The sequence below is a fragment of the Calypte anna genome, chromosome 1, assembly GCF_003957555.1.
Source record: "Calypte anna isolate BGI_N300 chromosome 1, bCalAnn1_v1.p, whole genome shotgun sequence".
NCBI lineage: Eukaryota > Metazoa > Chordata > Aves > Apodiformes > Trochilidae > Calypte > Calypte anna.
This window is the reverse complement of record NC_044244.1, coordinates 176,564,284-176,580,135: the sequence shown is the minus strand read 5'-3', so window position 1 is coordinate 176,580,135 and position 15,852 is coordinate 176,564,284. Positions and strand designations below refer to the sequence as shown.

The 15,852-nt window shown below is 36.8% G+C and overlaps 1 long non-coding RNA gene across 2 annotated transcripts in view; it reads right to left on the bottom strand.

Moving 5' to 3' along the window:
• The window catches only part of LOC115600388, a 40,437-nt gene that overhangs the window by 24,214 nt on the left and 371 nt on the right, over window positions 1-15,852 (bottom strand). Inside the window, exons 1-3 of one of the 2 annotated variants that reach the window (XR_003988933.1) lie at window positions 15,312-15,353; window positions 5,888-6,054; window positions 3,044-3,217 (exon numbers count right to left, since the gene is read on the bottom strand). This is a non-coding gene — a long non-coding RNA (uncharacterized LOC115600388). Of the gene's footprint in view, window positions 1-3,043; window positions 3,218-5,887; window positions 6,055-15,311; window positions 15,354-15,852 lie in introns of those variants that run through there. The other variant, XR_003988934.1, reaches the window with a different exon arrangement.

Here is a 15,852-nt window from a genome sequence, read left to right as displayed (position 1 = left end):
AGAGGTTGTGGAGTCTCCTCTGGAGACTTTCAAGACCTGTCTGGATCCACTTCTGAGTGACCTGCCCTAGTTTTGGACCTGCTCTGGCAGGCGGGTTGAACTTGATCTTCAGAGGTCCCTTTCTTCCAACCCCTGACATTCTGTGATTCTGTGTAACAAATCCTCTCACAAACATGGGTAGATATTTTAAATGCTAATGTTAATCAGAAAACATTTATAGTTTAAATTGTAACCTTTTCTATTTGATTACAATAGTATAAAAAAAGAAGAAACCTTTACATTCCTCCTTCACAGAAGTTATTTACCTGAACCGTAGCCTGGGAGTCCCTAGTAGTCAGTCTGTTCTGAGATTCTTATCCCACTTAATGTCAAAGACCTAGTATTTCAAGGATGGAATTTCAAAATCACTGATGACTTAACTTTTGTCTCACTAAAGATAAAACAACCTTTATGTCCACTCAAGTCAGTGCATTAGTTTTAGGGAAAACACATTTAGAAAGCAGAGCTAAATCACAGAATGATTTGGGTTGGAGGGCACCTCACAGATGATGTAGTTCTAACCCACCTGCCACAGGCAGGGACATTTCCCATCAGACCAGGCTGCTCAAAGGCCTAACCTGGCCTTTAACACAACCAGGGATGGGGCAGCCATAACCTCTGTGGGCAACCTGTGCCAGTGTCTCACCACTTCTCACAGTGAAGAATTCCCTGCTACTAACCTAAATATACCCTCTTTCAGTCTAAAGCCATTCCCCTTGTCCTGTCACTGCATGCCCTTGGGAAGAGTTCCTCTCCAGCTTTCCTGTAGGTCCCTTCAGGTACTGAAGGGCTGCTATAATGTCTCTCTGAGCTTTCTCTTTTTCAGGTTGAACAACACCAACTCTCTGACTGTCTTCATAGGAGAGGCGCTCCAGCCTTCTGATTACTCCACCCATGATATAAAAAGGAAAAAACAACAGAAATTGATATAAACCATTTGAGACTTCTCCATGCATGATAAATCAAATCAATTTGAGCGTACGACAAGTCACTGAAATTACTTTTAACTGCTTGCTGAACTAATGTAGTCTCAAGTACCTCACCTTCTTACTCTTCAGCTACAGGACTATTTTTTTGAGGAAAACCCAATTTTATCCATGTACAGGAGGTTGTGCTAGGAACAATAATAGCTCTATTGGAAGATTCAGAAGATACACTCACTGCTCTCAATATCCATATTATAGACATCATAAGCATAATTATTGAATAATACAGAACTTGATTAATATACTTTACTCTTGTTTCTCTTTGACTTCTGTGGAACTGTGTTCAGAAACCGTTTGACTTCATGGACTGACAGGAGCCATTTTGCCAACAGGAAAACCTATTAAGCTTAAAAGTATTTTTCCTTAAATATATTACAAATAAAGCCAGATGCATCAAGCCCTGTTGTTATAATTCTGTAGCATGCATAAAACAGCATTTTTAAATTGGTATCTGGTGGCCACTATTCATTGCATTCATAATGCAAAATAAAACCAGAAAAATTAAGAAGTATCTCTCCAGAATGAATTCTCTTTTGTGATGATTTCATTCAAATGCATTGCAGCTTTTAGACCTTAATTGAAGCAAGAGCTTCATTTTCACTGGTGCTGTCCTTGCTTGGAGTACCCTACTAACAGTTCAAAAGCTTTTCTGAACTATTTTATAATTTTAATTATTCACTAAATTTATAAAGCATTTATTTAAAAAAGTATCTTCACATTTTCTCAAAGTATAAAGAGACTAAAGGAAAGGCTGACACCAAAAAAGCACTGTTCATTCTATGCCACTGAAGTTCTTAAGCATCAGTCCTATACTAGGATGACACTGATAGAAAAGCAAGCATGTGCACAAAAACATGCTGAACAGGAGCTTCTGTTTCTAGATCCAAAAGATACAATAGTATTATCTTTTACAAATCCAGTACTTTTCACTCTGCAGGATTTTGAGCAAGAGAAATGTTATGGTTAAGGCTTCTCAGATTTGATATATCAAGATTTGATATATCATATATCAGGATTTTAAAATATATTTTTATATATGCAAGTGATCCACTAATTTAACAACAAAACAGACAGGTATCATAAAAAAGGTTCTAAATTTGTGTTTATCACTGAAAATGCTGACAAACTGTACTCTGCATTTCTGGTAAGAAGCAATTTGGTTGTTGGATGTTTTTTTTCAAATTATCATTTGTTTGACTGCTGGTTGGAACACCAAATCCACAGCCAGTGAGAGAACCCCACAGTTTACAATAGGAGGACAAGAAAAGACATGCAATTACCTATATAAATATACATAATTGTTTTACTATCTTACTGCTAACACTTCCTATTGAATGTACATTGCATACTATTCCCATGCCGAATATGACTAAATCAACTTCTACTGTGAAGTCAGTATGTTAAAAAAATAACTGGATGTCTAGAAAAAATAGACAACATACAGTAACCATTCCTCTAAAATTAAATCTTGATCCAGTGCTACCAGGCTAAGATTTAAAGACCCAGTTTAGATAAAAATTCTGACTGGCAGAAAATTCAAAAGCTTTTTTTCTCCCCAATAGAAAATATGAAGATATTCCAAGTTGTGAAAACCTGACCATGACTTTCCCCTGAATGATTTGAGACTTAATTATTGCCACTTTCATTCAAAACAGCTCCGGCTTAGCAAAACATTATATTCAGGAAAAAAAAGAAACATAAGAAAATTCTGAAAAGGAACATGTAGCAAAAGGGAATTTTGTCATTACAATCATCATCATTTCCACCCTCAATAGTTACTCCAGAGAAAATAAATTATGTAAAAATAATTTTCCAGATAACAATTCCCCTATATGCATCTTCCAAGTGTGCTACTGGACATATCTTTTCATTTCAAGATACTTTACATGTCAAATGACCAACAAGAAGGCTGACAGGCTCTGACATGACACTGCATGTATGCTATTTTAAATGAAATGGCAGCCTACCAAAACCCAAATAACTTCAATTACAAAAAATAACAAAGAAAAAACTCTTACCTGAATATGACAAAGAACCTCTTAACTGCACTGATACTACTTCCCAATTGAAGACTTCTCCTCACAAACAAGTGAGTTTTCTTCAGATCATTATTCTGTGGCACAGGCTCCTCCAAATGGCAGAATGAGTGTATTGCCATTATTGAAAATTTACAGTTAATCTGAAGAAATCAACTGAAAACAAGAAATACAGAGGCTTTATTTTGTGTAAACTTATGGAAAAGACTTTTAATAAGTAAACTACTTATCAACAGTAGCATTTAAAAGTACACTAGCGTTTAAAAGAGGACATGTATATGCAGTGATTGATAAAGTAAGAATAAATGACTTAACCAGCTGAACAGTTCATTAGAGGAGAAATGCCCTGCTAAAGAACTCCCATTTAATGTTACTGTGGAGCACCTTTTCAATAAATTTTACATTTAATTTACATTTAAGTATTCCTTTTACAGTGGAAATAGTGCAAAGACATTTTCCTCAGGCCATCTATAATGAAACACCTACTTTTGCAAAACATTTACTTGTAATTTAGAATTATCTTCAAGTAGTTCAAGTTATTCCTTCTACTGTGAATTATTTTGTAACTGCAAATGACATCTACTTTGTTACACTAATATATCCAGCCTTAGAAGACTGCCCTCCAATTCCACACAACTTTCTCTGATTTTACAGAATTTATACAGTATTTTAGTTTGGATGCTTACTTGAGGACAAGATTAATCACTGCTAAGACAGATTCTAGAGGCATAATTTGATGAACAGATATTTTGGTAAGAATGTCAATTAAAATAGATATGACCCTCCTGATGCTTTTTTTCATGCTTGTGCCAGAATCTCATTTGTACAGATGCATCTGCTGGTGGAGCCACTCACTATACCATATTGAGGAACTCACTTGGGCTAAAAATTACTGCTTGTCATGGACTCCTCTTGAAGAAAGGTTCAATTTTCTGTTTCCAGGTCACCACATGATGGTGGTGACATACACAAATGACTCTGTGTAGCTAACAGCTTTGCCACTGAAGGCAGTATAGGTTATTCTTGGGCTGTTTTACCTTTAATTTCTGTCTCTGCATCACAGCTCACCATGCCCATAATTGCACACAAAATCCATAAGGCTGCCTCAAAATTGCTTGGGCTACAGTTCCCTGCCAGAGGAAATACTTTTGTAATTTTAGAAGGGAGGATCAACTACATGTGGCACATGAATATACCATAGAATGGCTTAGGTTGGAAAGGACCTTAGATCATAGATCATAGAATCATAGATCATAGAATCTAAGATCATAGACCTTAGAGATCATCTACTCCAACCTCCCTGCCATGGGTATGGATGCCTCTAAACTAGACAAGGTTGCTCAAAGCCTCATCCACCCTAGCCCTGAATGCCTCCAGAGCTGGCATCCACAGCTTCTCTGGGCAATCTGTTCCAGAATCTCACCACTCTAGTACTGAACAACTTCTTCCTAATATCCATTCTAAACCTATTCTCTTTCAGTTTAAAAGCATTTCCCCTTGTCCTATCACTGGACACTCTCATAAGAAGTCCCTCTCCAGCCTTCCAGAAGCTTCTCTTCAGGTATTGGAAGGCAGCTATAAGGTCCCCCAGAGTCTTCTCCATGCTGAACAATTCCAGCTCCCTCAGCCTCTCCTCGTAGCAGAGGTGCTCAAGTTGCTGGATCATCTTTGTGGTTCTCCTCTGGACTCATTCCAACAGATCTGTATCCTCCTTATGGTGAGGACACCAGAACTGGATGCAGTATTCAAGCTGGAGTCTCACAAGAGCAGAGTAGAGGGGGAGAAGCATCTCTCTTGATCTGCTGGCCATGTTCCCCTCATGCACCCTAGGATACAGTTGGTTGGCCTTCTGAGCTGTACGAATGCACTGCTGGCTCATGTCAGGCTTCTCATCAATCAAACTTCCCAAGTCTTTCTCTTCAGGGCTACTCTCAACACACACTGTACCCAGTTTGTAATTGTGCCTAGCATTGGACCAACCCAGATGCAGGACCTTGCACCTAGACTTGTTGAACCTGATGCAGTTAGCACTGACCCATTTCTCAAGGTCCCTCTGGATAGCATCCCATCCCTCCAGTGAATCCACTGCACCACACAGCTTGGTGTCATCAGCAAACTTGTTGAGGGTGAACTCAGTGCCACTGTCCATGTTGCTGACAAAGTGTTAAGAAGCAGTGGATCCAGAACAGATCCTTGAGGATCTCCACTTGTCTCCATCTGGACATCGAGCTGCTGATCACAACACTCTGAATGCAACCTTCCAGCCAGCTCCTTATCCACTGAGTGTCCCATCCATTAACACCATGTCTTTCCATCTTAGAGACAAGGATGTCATGTGGGACAGTGTCAAATGAATACATATGAAATTAATATATATGTTCATCTCTCTCTTTTCCACTAACAACAGAACAAATATATATCATTTTTAGACAAATAAAGACAGAAGGGGTTAATACTGTTTTAATGTGTCTTTCTAGGTTATTCCTGACCCTTTCTAACTTTTGAATCTACTACCTGATTTCAAACAGTTTTGTCAAAGAGGAAGATTGAAAATTGATTTTTGGTTTAAAAAGAATTCAGAGTTTTCAGAATTCCAGGTACTGGGCAGGTGGATAGAGAAGACTGACACACAAACTGCCCAAACTGCAGCATTTTCCCATGTTATTACAAAACAAACACACACATAAGAGGCACCTCATAAATACACCAGCTACAGCTAGTACTTTTCATTACCTGTAAGATGTTACCACATAGGAAACCAGGTGCTATTAGATTTTGTGCCCACACAATGACTTAACTACCCATTTAGTATTCAAATCTACATACGTGTGGTAACGTACAAGTCCTTAGTCCACAAATTCCAGATCTGTTCCTTGTCTTCAATTGCAAAGTCTGGTATGGACAACACTCGATAGCTTCTGGTCTTCTGGCCCAGCATCTCATCCTATCAAGATGCATTCTTAGCAGATCAGCCACTTCATCCTTTAAAACAACTGAATGAATGCATGGCATTGAGTTTTCATGACTTAGAGGCCCTTAGCAGTTTATTCTAGCATACAATCTTTGGTTTTCTAATCCAATTATCAGATAATATCTCATGAACCTTATCTGAAAACAATAAAATGTCCACAACACCTTTATGGTGAAGAGCAGCATAAAGAAATACCCCCACTCCTTCCTAACATCTCTTTTTCTTTTACTTGGATTCTGTACTTCCTAGAAATCCAGGAGACCTCTCCTTAACACATTATTTACTGTATTACCTTCCTCATTTTCTTTTTAAATAAAAGCGTGCTAATACCAGCTATTTCCTTAAAATACACCACTACCAATAAGACATGATAACAGCTACATTCTGTTACTGTGGTTAATTCACATGTTTGGAAGAATTAAAATGTTATATAGAAACATTTCTGGTCAGACACATATGAAAGTGGTTGGCCTTTTACAGTCAGTAATTTTTGAGAACTGTTCCTTCATCCTGAACTTCTTTCTTAATTACCAATACTAAATTACAACAGAGGTATCTGTTGGTACTAAATTACAAAGAGGTATCAAAACGTAAAAATTTTATGCAAACACAGGAAGAAAATCCATATAAATTCCCTGTACATCTCAATGGATCATACTACTGTTAATCAAAATACAATTTCTCAAAAAACAGTAGAGTGTTTGTCTTAATATTCACTTAACATATATTGTATATTGAATTCAGCCAGTTGTGTCTCAACATCAGCATATATTCAGAATCTTCATACTATATTCTAACAGCGGGGTTTGGGGTTTGTTTTGTTTTGGGGTTTTATTGTGGGGCTTTTTGGTTGGTTGGTTGATTGGAGTCTTTTCTTGTAATATAAGAACACCCTCTCACATTCCAAGTCCTTGGTTTGGAAAGTCTGGAGGGCCTCAAGCCTTTCTTAGGCTGCTAATGTGCTCTGATGGCTTTGCTACTGCAGTATCAGTTCCAGCAGTACCTGGAAAAGGCAGAGCAAGTTTAACTCCACTCACACAGCTCAACTGCACATAAAGCATCAAATATGCAGACACTCTACCCTAGATTAGGTCCAGAACTGGACAAGTCAGCTATATGCTAGGAATGAATTCTCATACAAGGAATTCAATCTGATATAAAATGCACACAAATAATTCAGTGCAACAGGCAAAAAAGGCATAGACATATTTCTCTTACTATTCTGAATCTGAAACTTGGATCAAATTTGAAACTCCATGCTACAACACAATGCAATAGGTAAAATACCTGCAACAATTTGGTGGGGCTTAGCTTATTCAATTAATATCTAAGTATGCTTTTTATAAATGAACTGTCTATTTGCATACTACAAGTGCGATAGTCATAAAATCATTCTAGTTGGACCAGATCTCTGAGGTGATCTAGTTCAATATCCTGCTCAAAGCAGCCTGAATATGTGAATACTCGTTAATGATGCAGGTCACACTCTTAACCTTGCAGACCACTAATCACCTGTAATCCTTAATCAAATGTACTCAACTGCCTTTGATAGGATTACTTATCTGCAGAAGGATTTGGGGGACCATACATCATTCCTAAACATGGTATATTAGAGTACTTCCCAGCTACCCTTGTAACCAGTATCACATTTCCATTCCATTTTAAACATCCACTTTTACAGAATCTTTTTATAAGGTTCTGTTTTGAGAGCAGCTTTGGAAGTAGGTCGGCTGTACATAAGTAGATTTTGGTATATCAAAGGAGGATGAAGTGGTAAGTAGGCAAGGCTGGAAGCACAGATCTGTGTGTTTCACAGGTTGATGAACATAGAATAGAGGTCCTGTACTGAGAAATATATAATAAAACCAGGCAAATTAACATCACTACACCAGCAATTTTTAATCATCAATACAAGTGATCAAACTTCGACTGCTTTAATACCGTAGTTTTATTTTGTACCTCTAATTTTATTCTGCTAAGGATCTCCATTTTGCATTTGTACTCAAATTTTCACCTTTTCTTTCATGCATGAAGTGATTTAATTTGCTACAGCATTGCTAACAGAAGAAAAAAAAGCACTGAAGAAATCCAAATGCAAAATAAAGAAAAAAATAGAAATGTTTTATAGCACCATGATTGCCCAACACCACAAGCTGAAGTACCGAAAAACTGGACAAATTAAGTAATGTCCCTCTGTTCTGAAGCATGACATGCAGTCACAGCTTATCTACACTGTGTGGCCATACATGAACTCTGCCACACTTACTATATAGAAAATTAAAAAATCATATTCTAAATAATGATGTTATTTAAGTTTTATTACCTGCAATTCTGAATAACTTCAGATATTAATAAAACTGAAAGAGGATATAATATTTTGATTTACTTTGCTCTTTTATTAGGATTTCATGTTTGTTTTTTGCTTGGTTTTTTTTCTATTAACACTTTACTGTAGACCATAAAAATGCTCTTTAAGCGGTAATAACAGCAACAAGAAATAAACAGCAGCAGGATATAAAGAACAAAAGAAAGAATCTTCCTTTAGCAGATTTGATAACCTTACTATCTGAAAGGCATATTTAAACAACAGTATTTAAAAAAAAAAACAACACTGAATGTCTTGAACTGTGAAATCTAGAAGGTTTTATTTCCATGCTTTCACAAGGCATTCATTTATAGCCAGTGGTGCATTCTAGGCTGCATGGAGGGCCTGAACCTATTTGACCTGAAATGCTAGCTCTTAAAGTACAGAATTTTATTCTTAATTCTCTACAGAGAGTTAATTTAAGACCTCTCCTCAAATTTTCTTGCCAGTGTATTAGTGGCAGAAGTTAGGACACATAATGGTGCACATGGAAGTAAAATTTTACAAAAGGGTTTGCAGCCAAACTAGCAGCATTTCCATGTTCATAGAACCTTGTACAGTATTTGGCATTCTGGTTGAGACAGGAAGCTCAATCCTTTACTAAGTAACAAGTAACAAGTCACTGTCCTGGCACCTTGTCTGAGGGAAGATTATAAAAATTGCAAGGAGAGGCTCTCATGGTATCTTACAAGGCCAGATATGCCCAAACCTTCCTAGGAGCTGATGCCATATACAAAGCAGATGGTTGGTTTTGAGTATCGGCCAAGGTGTGAAACTACTTTCCTGACAACTCTGACTAAAAATAATAATAATAATAAAAAACAAAAAAAGAAAACAAAGAGTTGTGTCAAATGCACTGTATTTTATACAGAGAACTACATCAGTACGCAGATGCCATGACATCAGCACACCTCAAATGTTTCTGCAATACATCACAGTTTATATGAAAATTACCAGTCTGGCTAGTTAATAACTCTTCTGATATAAGGAAAAAGCACTATCAGATTGTAAAGGACAATTACAGCAATTCCCTTATGTTCTAGAGGTGAAGGCAGAAATTAAGACTGTGTACAACAATTACTGCAAATTTTCACAGCTCTGGAACATATTATCACTAAAACTTTAAAGTATAAAGAAGGGTTGAGAGATTGACAGGGAAGAGGACATACAATGAGATGCATTTAACAGGCCAATAGATTGCAAGACATGAGAATGAGAGGGGTGATAAATATCTCTCAGCAAACAAGAGGCAGCAATATTTGGTTTCAGCTAGAAGTTGAACTATTCATATTTTAGGCTACAGGGAAAAAATAATAGTTTTTTGTCACCACCATCATCACCCCTGTCCCCTGGTCACATCCCTTACAAAAACAGGACAGTGAGGGGATTTTTACAACATTTATTTATTTATTCAGAGAAGAATAATGGTCTACAGGCCCAAAATACTTGCTTTTTGAGGGTAAAGAACTGCATGTATTCTTACATCAACCAGCACAACAAAATCATGATGTGGCCTTTCAGGACTATCACAAAATAGAAACTGACATATAAAAATATCTATGTCCTACATTTCATAAAAACAAATAGTTTTCTTTGATTAACCCTACCAAAGGAATGAATTCATACCATCAGGTTTACTAGCTGTTTCACAAATACACATTAAACCCAAGCCTGATATGCATTTTCAGGCATTAAAAAAACATGCCAGAGAATAATTCAAAACCAGGAAATATTTTGGAAAGGCTTTAAGTTCATGCAGAATTGGTACCACCAAGTTTAACAAACTACTCATGAAATTTTATGAAAAAGCAAGAAAGTATGCAATGTGTTGTAAGTTCAAGAAAAATGAGGTGGGACAGGTATTTTTAAACCCTTCAGAATAGGCATGAGTTTTTCTTTTCATATATACAGCACTCAATAGAAAGAGAGGCCAGCAACTGACCCCTCTGCTCATGCATAGCCTCAGTGGCTGTGACAGTACTAGCATCCTCACACAGGATGTTTTTCTAAATGGGATTGTAGAGAACAAAAAAAATCAATACTAAGGAAAAGAGGACCAGAAGACAATGGTGGTCAAATTTAGCTCAAGTGTCTGTAAGTGCTGAAGGGAAAAGCTTCTGATGAATCACAGAATATCAGGGGTTGGAAGGGACCTCAAAAGATCATCAAGTCCAACCCTTCTGTCACAGCAGGGTCACCCAGGAACACGTCCAGGCAGGTTTTGAATGCCTCCAGAGAAGGACATTCCACAGTGTCACAGTTCCAGTGTTCTGTCACCCTCACAGTGAAAAATAAGTAACAATATGCCAGTATAATATTAACCAGACAAGTGAGAATGGATAATCTTTCCCTTTTAAACTTTTCAGGAAATATATAGTTTCTCCCCCTTCTTTCTCATGGACAGCCCTCTTACCAAGACAGAATTAGTTTATCTGAAGAGCTCTTTCCATTTGAAAGTATCAGAAATTGGAATACTTGGAAAATATCTTAAGATATGTTATAGATTGTAACAAGAAATTGTTAATTTTTTCCACAGCAAATTTGTTACCTAACAGTCTTCCTTCTGCTAAGAACTGAACCAAGTTCTGTAGGCAAGACATTAAAAAAAATTCTTCCAAGAGTCATAAGGGTTCACCTTTAATTAATATGCTTGATTACTGCCTATTTTAAAGAAGACAAAACAGCCAGCCTCCAAAGGTATAGAATGAAACACCTAGTTCCTTAGAGTTGTATGTAATGTCAAATACTGTATCTTTGCACAGATATACTTTGGAGTTGATTTCCCTTTTGTAAATACACAAAAAAGGAACAGCATATTTTGCATCATCTCATTTTTTTAAGTCCTGTAAAACACTTCCTTCAGCTGCTGTTGCTGAAAATAAAACCTAATGAACCACCTTACTGATAAAAAGTCTCTTTGAATTCTGCCATAACTCAATCATTTAAAACTATAATGCAACTAAGAAAAAAAACTCCTTAGAAATCTCAGACTTTCATGCATAAGAACAGAAAGGCCAAAGAAAACAAAGTCAAATACAACCTGCCTTTAAAGAGTAACACAAATTACAAAAAAAAAAGCCAAAAATATAAAACCAGAAACCAGTGTATCATATTTAGGCATCAAATACAATCCATTATTTGTTCACTTGATTTCAAAAATACTTTGCTTGTCATAATCCTATTTATTTTGTAAGTCATTTAACGAATACATCTCCAAACTTCCACATCAGTCTTGAAGTCCTTACCATCATGATCAACCTAGCAAAGCTCTTTGCCCTTACAGAGACATACATTTTGTTTGAATGTTGTTAAATTATCTCATGATGGGTCAAATTAAATTTCTTCCATCGACATTAAAATGTATTTTCTATTTATGCTGACTTTCACTAAGAATAGCATGCAACACAATAATGCCCCAGGAATGTAACCTAACTATTAGAAGACCCAACACCACAAGTGCACAACACAGCGAGCATGATCACACCAAACATCATGCATCTTTACACTGGTTTCTGAAGCTACATTGCAAAATTGATACTTTCCCACTAGAAATGTTCTTGAAAATAATCCTTTTCTGAAAACTCAAAAGCTACTAAATTTCGGCTATTGTTCCTCACTGGAATGGAGTCAGAAGCCTCCAAGCTCTAAGTCAAGGATGTAAAATGACTCAAAGAATAGAATGAAAATTAAGAAAAAGTATTTTGAAGGCCAACTACAATCCCCAGATGGAAAATTTTTGCAATGATTTCTGAGAATATTGCATCACGCCTGAAGTGTTTGGTTTCTTTCCTTGGTACAAACCAAAGATTCTGCTCTTGTTAGGGTTGACAAAATTAACAGCCTATTTGAAGATTCAAGTAAAAGACTACATTTAATTCAGAGCAGTGAATAGACTTTTTTTACTATGGCAAAATTACAGACACCATAGTAGGGAAAAAATGTTGCATTTATCTTCAGAAGTATAGGGGGGGGTGTGTGTGAGATGTAATTTACTACCTTATGCAAGGTTTTTACTCCAGATAAAAAGGATTTTAACAGTTAGCAGTTGACAAACTTCTGATTTTATAATATCTGTCTCAAAAATCTCTCTTTTTCTGTATAAAATACTACAATGCAATAGCCACAGGACACTACATGTACACATTAAAATAAGTAATGTTAGTAAGTTTTTGGATTTAAAATGATGAATTGCCAGGAAGTTTACAATCATGGTAATCCTGACTTTATACACACAGAACATTAGTAATGTATTTAAGCATTAAACAGAAAAAGAGGAAAACATATAATTAATTAGTCACTGCATTTTTCTTACATTTCTAAAATGGCACTTTGCAAGTTTAAATTTTAATGATCTTTTGTTCATTTCTGGAAAAAGAAGAAGAAAAGCTAAGCAAACATACAACTGAAGATATAAAACCTTCAAAGCAAAAATTTTTAGTTGGTACTTCCCACTCCATATTCAGTTTCTCAGGAGACAACATGCAGCAACAATCTGGTCAGAAGTAAGCAGCCAACAGGTGTGTAATTTACGTGTGAAAGTATTTTTAGAAGACACATAGGACTAGCATATGTTCTCATCCTGAGCAAAATCCACTAAATACATGCCTTGAATATTATTTCCCCAACATTTGTAATTATTTTCCAGATAGTGATCCCTGCCTGGTACAGATATGTTACTCTTTTAAAACAATGCATATACCAAGCTGAAAACAATGCTCATTTTAGAATTCCTCTTTGGGGTCTCTATAATTAACTTTTCTCCTCCATATCCAAACACACTAACAGACTAAGAAAAGAGGAGTTTTTCTGTGATATTACATGCTTGATGCACATGCCAAGAGGCTTCAGTCATAGAAAGTGCCCATTCTAGCAAAGCCTTTCAGAATTATTAATTTAAATTAATTAATACTTAAACTGTTTTAAAGTATTTACTGCCAATGTAGTCATGAAGTTTGCAAATTATGCTTGAAAACAGAGTAAATGAAAATTCCTATTCAGAAAGTTAAATCATATATGTACTTTCACTCCCCTGAACCAAAACAGCTCAAAAATTGTATCAGAAGACTGTTCTGCTCTTCCTACATAGAGAAAAAACAACTTAAGAAGGTAAAGATGAAGTCAATAAAACCAGAAATAAGCCACGTGCACAGACAATGTTAGTTAAATCTAAACCAAATCTAGTTAAACTGACACAACATGCTTTTGAAAACAACATTTGAGTAAATAACAGTCTAACTAGATCCCAAAGTCATTGCCAGTCCACATCTGGAACACCCAAACCAATTCCTGGTGACTCTGGACTTTGCATCATGTAGTAATTACTAGTTTAGGACATTTTTGTTCAGGCCAAGCAATGTTCTATTGTATTGTGAAATGAAAAACCTCAGCTTTTTTTCTTTGGCAACATGCAATATCTCTGCCTCAAGCACATGGGAAAACTCAGGTCTAGATTCTTTTTTTGTTTCAAGCTTTCCTTTACTCAGCTGGAAGGGAGGAAAAAAGGAAGAATACCAGTAAATGTCAGTGTGGTACTTAGTAGTATGTAGAAAGTAACTAAAATCATGGAATGGTTTGAGTTGGAAGTGACCTTTAAAGGTGTGCTCGAACCCCACAGCAGTGAGTAGGAACACCTTCAACTAGATCAGGTTGCTCCAAGCCCCATCCAACCTGACCTTGAATTATTTCCAGGTATGGGACACCTACTGCCCCTCTGGTCAATCTGTTTCAGTGTTTCACCACCCTCACTTAAAAAAATTTCTTCCTCCTTTCTGGTCTGAATCTCTTCTCTTTAAAACCATTACTCATTGTTCTATCATTTCATGCCCTATTAAAAAAATCTGTCCCCAAACAGAAGTTAACTTATCAAAATGGCTGAGTGGAAGGAAGGGGGGAGACAAAACAGAAAATAGAGGCTTTAGGCAACTTTAAATATCTTAAAGGTCTCATGTAATGAATTTTATCTGATTAGAGAACTTGAAACCATACTGGAAAGTCAGTCCCTGCTAACAAGCAGGAAAACATCTTAATCACTCCAGAGCACAAATACACACACACAAGCAAACAGCTTTTAACACATAATCTGTTAGACAGTATAAACTTGAAACAAAAGCTTATGCCTGGTGAAAGCCCAAAACAAAACAATGGACTCCAGTCACCCCTGGGAAAAGTAAAAACTTAAACTCCAATGAAAACAAGTGAAAAAATAATTAAATAAACAGCATATATCAATTTTCATGCATTCAAGCACTGTACTTTAGCCATAAGTATATTACTAAGTCTTAAAATAAGATGCTCAGAGTCCTAAGATGCCAGGAGGAAAATTATTGCACACATAGACCCACTTAATGAAACTACGTAACAATCTCATTCAGTGGATTGCTCTATTTGATGTTTTAACAGTCAAACAGAGAAACTGAAAGAGATTAAACCACACACTGCATTTGATGTGTACTGAGAAACAGCAGTCTCAGTGGCTGTAGAGTCAGTCAGCTCGTTCTCCTACTCAACATTCCAAAAAGCACTTCATACTGCTATTGAAAATACATAGAAAAAAAAAATACATTCTCCACAATAAAAGCCCTTATCAATTAAAACCCAAGATTAATCTAAAAAAAAAAAAAGTACTTCTTACAAAATTATTACCAAGTTTCATTATAATCTACCTCCAGTCAGACAAGCAACTTCTGTCAAATATGCCCTCAGACATTAATTCAGACTTCAAAACACTGCTGTACAGATTAAAGGAATAACTACAGCAAAAAGATTATGGATGATAAAATGGAGCCATCATACTGAGAGATTATTTCATGATATAAATCGTACAACGCTAAATGCTTTTAAAATATGTAACCGAGGACAGTTGTCAGCAAGGCAGAAGCAGGCAGTAAGAGAGAAGGGTTTTTTAATGCTATCACCAGAACGATTTCCTGACTCATTCCACCCTCCAGCCCGGGGACCACGCTGGCTTGGAGCACGCTGACAGCCTTCTTGACGTAAGTGAAGCAGAGCATTGACCTAAATGGCATTGCTGTTAAGCTCCTTGCAGCTCATACTAGAGGAAAAAAAGGTCAATACGGATAGGCCAAAACCTAGGGTCAAATACTCGAGCTATTTCAGATGGAGACTGCCAGTGCAGAAATGCTCTATGAGACCAAGCACCCGACATCACCTCAATCTCGAGACTGAAACCTCCAAAACCGACTAGAAGGCAAACTCCAGGCTGCTTAAAAGACTTCCAAAAGGGAGCCCACATGTCACCGCAACGCTCAGGTACAAGCAGAGCTGGCAGAACCAGCGCCTCGGTGCTGGAGAAAGGTGAGTTCCGAGGTACAGAACCTCGGAAGAGGTTAAACCACAGCCTGGTCGTGATTTTAAGCAGGTTCAATGAATTGCAGCTTAATCCTCAACTCCCTGTCCCAAACAACGCCCAGAGGCATTGCTAGGAGCGGCGCGGCT